The following is a 3,911-nucleotide window of genomic DNA, read 5'->3' as shown; positions in this document are numbered from 1 at the left end:
GATTGTACATGTATGCAACAGTATGCATACAGTTTCCAATACAATTTATGCATGCTCTTCTAACCTTCTTTAAAAAATATGGCCCTGTACAATTTCACAGAATCTTCATTGTAGATACAGAGTAATGGACATGAACTTGCAAGTTTGTCAACAAGCCTCACACTTTAATGGGGACGATGTATGGAAGTATTTGAATGTACCAATCTTTCACCTGAGTAAAAGGCAAAATAGGGGTTCTTAGTTAAAGCAGGCTGTAAGTGACAGTTGAATAGTCTTTGCGTAGGGTCTTCTGAACACGGAACACGTTACCATAGTGTCACATGTTTGAACATTCCAGCATGACGAGCACGCTCTGTTCAGGGGAAGTCAGAAGCTGAGAACAGTAAGTATGCTGCAAGTCCGGACAGAGTTACTTTCAGTAGGCCTGCCTTGTTTTATGTGTTTCTTTAGGCCATTGTTTCCACTGTACTTACAAAAGTGTAGTTAAGGTGGAGATAAAGTCACTTGCAACGAGGCCTCTGTCTCCTGTCCCCTTCCTTGTGTGTGTTCTTGTAACAATGACATTCTTTTGGGGGATCAGTGGGGATACCCTACCTGGACATTTTTGTTTGGGTTGTGAAGTCCAGTGTTCAGCCGCAATCTGAACAGTGTTCTTTGTAAGTGAATTTCCTTTGTTCTTTAAAAGGTGGGGTGGAACTGAAGGGATGGCTAGCAGAGTGGAGGCAGTTAAAGCACTGGCTTTGCAGCCTGTGAGGAGAGCCCAACTCCAGGTGTGTCATCCTATTACAAGGTACAAGAACTTTGCAGACTTGGGGTATCAAACTAGGGTGATGCAGAGCCTGGCAGCCCTGTCTTGAATTGAGCAATCCTTGTTTTGCAGTAGGTGGAGCTCTTTGATGAACTAGGGGAAAATCAACAGGCTCAGCGTGTCATTGCCTGGTTCTATCTCCCTCTAGCTGTCAGAAGCCCTGCCTGATTCGCCAAGTCCTCTGTGTGGTGATCTGGAATCACTCAGGGCCCAAGGTGCTTGAAAGAGATCCTCTTTATTCAGTGATGCAATTCCTCAGCATAACTTCTGCAGTTCCCCTCCCCAAGACTTCTTGGCTGAGAAGCTGAACAACTTAAAGACACAAGTTTTCAATCCTGCATCATCCTTTCCCAGCCAAAATGTAATAACACTCAATATTTATATAAACACACAAGTCCAAAAGCTTATAACCAATCGGAGCAGGGTGGCTGCTTATTGAGCATTTCCCCTCACTGCCAGGGGTTGCTTTGCCCCTTTGAACCATCTCTTTCTGTCCCAGAGTTCTTTTTTTCCCCTCCCAGTCTGTTCTCACAGCCCATCCTCTCAGCTTTTCCTAGCTGGAGCCTAGCCTTCTAGGATGACCTCTAGGCCCCCAAACTTCTAGGTCCTAACTCCATCAGGGCTTCCAGACAGAACTTCCTTGGTCTCAGCATCTTCCCTGAAGGAGCCCACACACGCTACAGTTTTTCTGCTATTTCCTGAATTTCTCCCCTTTGTTTCTTTTCTTATTTTTCTGTTTCATGGTGAAGAACACTTGACTGTAGAGTCTATAGTGGCCACCAGTGGTAGCGGTTATATTCTCTCATTCTGGCCTGTGTCTTTCAGGATATGTAACAACTCTTTTCTAACACTACCCCATCTCCCCAATATTTTTACTAAATAACATGATATAATTTTTGTTACATTAAGCCATTTACATTCTCCAAAAAACTTTCCCTTTACTTTATCAAAGCCCTTACATACCTATAAAGGTGATCAATTGCTGCTTCTACCTTACATCATGCAGAGTCCATCTTTGTGTTTGTTTACTCAGAAAAGATTTTTGTTTAAACCACAATGACCAATTTATTTTTCCTATCCTGACCCTGAAGTTTATAATTATCCTCAACTCTAGGGCACAATTCAAAAAATCTCCTCCCTTTTTTTTTTTTTTTTGACAACTCATTTTTTGCCTTTGCTCTGTTAAATTTTTCTGTAATATGATTTTGCATTCCTGTTTACTCAAGGGTATATCCATGTCAATCCTTCCATTTCTTACAGGGTTTTTAGCTGTTTTGTCCACCATTTTGTTCCCTTTTATCCCAATATGCGCTGGGATCCAGGCTAATGCTACATGTATCCCTATCTGTACTAATTATAATTAGAAATACAGTTTCATTGATTAAATCATTTCTACATATGGATATACCCTTTTTTATTGCCATAAGGCCTGATATTTGAGTCTGAAAGTCTGAAAAAATTATCACCACTGCTGGGCATACATCCCAGATCCAGTTTGACACTGGCATCATTGCTACTAGTTCAGCTGTCATGACAGCTACAAAATCAGATATTCTTTTGGATGTATTAATTCCTAATTTTGGTATACAATATGGTGTCCACACTTTTCCTGTTTTTTTTTCTTTTGGAGCCATCTGTATGCATTTGGAAAAAATGACTCCACTTTTCATCTATATATTGTTATACTTAATTTTAATACCTATTGTCTCCTTTTCACCCTTAAGTTTATAAAATGAATCTAAATCCACATTTGGATATGTGACTTTCCATTCATAACTAATTTTCTCATGACTAAAAGTTTTGACTTCCTTTATCTTTTCCTTGTCTTTCAATTCCTGCATCCACATTTTAACTCAAACAGCAGGGGGCGGGGCAGGAGCACTGCCCAGCTCTTCTCCTAGTCCTGGCTGCGAGCCCTGGGGTCACAGCTGCTGGCTGCGGCTGCTCACCCTGCACCCAGCCACAGATGTAGGCCTTGGCCCCTGGCCATGGGTCTCCCCAGCTATAGCCCCAGCCTCATTCTCCCTACGCCTGTCCGTGTCCCCCTCCTCCTGGAGTCATGGCCCCACTACCAGTTCTGTGGGGTGCATGGACAGAGGTAAAGGGGCCATGAGGTAAAAAGTTTTGGGACCAATGTTTTAACCAGATCTATTTGTTCTCCATGCAGACACAGTTTACATCCCTTTGCACCTTTCATTTTTGTAAAGATAATCCTTTGGTTTTAGGAACTGAACTGAGACATTGAAACCTCTTGCATTCTCCCCGTCCCCATCTGAACTCTCTCATAACACTTTGCTGATGCTCCTTCTGCCATCTCAATATTCTCCCTCCTTGCCTTTATTGCAGCCTCCTGCTAGTCTTTATAGGGCAGTAACACCCTAATCTCTCCCAGGTGTAGTTCATTCTGTAATCAAGATTGGCTAGCCCCAGCCTTCCAGCAGCCAGCCATTCTGCTAAACCAAACTCACTAAATTTATTATGTTTAATTAATCTCTGAGGTGCCTTGCACTTGAGGAAATCCCTGGAAATATATCAGCACTACTGTTGTCAGAAGGAGGTAAGTCTGTTTGTTTTGGTGGTATGTTGTGAGGATTATTTGTCTTAACCTGTTGGGAGGGTTACCTTGTTGAGACCTTCTCAGGCCAGCTTAGTGCCCCTTATCTCCCTTCCTTCTGGAAGCTGAAGAAGGTGTTGCCTACTCCTCCTCAGCGTATATGCTTTGGTGTGATAATCTCATGAGACCATAGGATAACCTTATGTGACACCACTGCTGTTTGTGACCATTGATTTCCCATATAGATGTTCCCCAAGTCATATTCATGAAGTGGTGGCAGTTCCAAGAACCCCAAATCATATTGCTTTTTTCTTTTTCTAGCTTTCTTTGTCCACTTGCAATTCTACAGTTCCTCTGATACCTTTTATCATTACAAGCATTCTATATCTCAGTTTTCTGTTAAAATAGCTGCAGGTGACAAATCATGTCTCAATTATGCCATCCTGTAATTCAACAGTGCTAAATATGGATAAGAATCTGACTCTACAATCTTTTTCAGTAGCTGCTTTTGGATTGTGGATAGTTACATCTACACCCAAATTTCACTTC

This window comes from Gopherus evgoodei, chromosome 6 (assembly GCF_007399415.2).
Source record: "Gopherus evgoodei ecotype Sinaloan lineage chromosome 6, rGopEvg1_v1.p, whole genome shotgun sequence".
Taxonomy (NCBI): domain Eukaryota; kingdom Metazoa; phylum Chordata; order Testudines; family Testudinidae; genus Gopherus; species Gopherus evgoodei.
The sequence above is the reverse complement of the archived record's forward strand: the minus strand, read 5'-3'. Positions refer to the sequence as shown.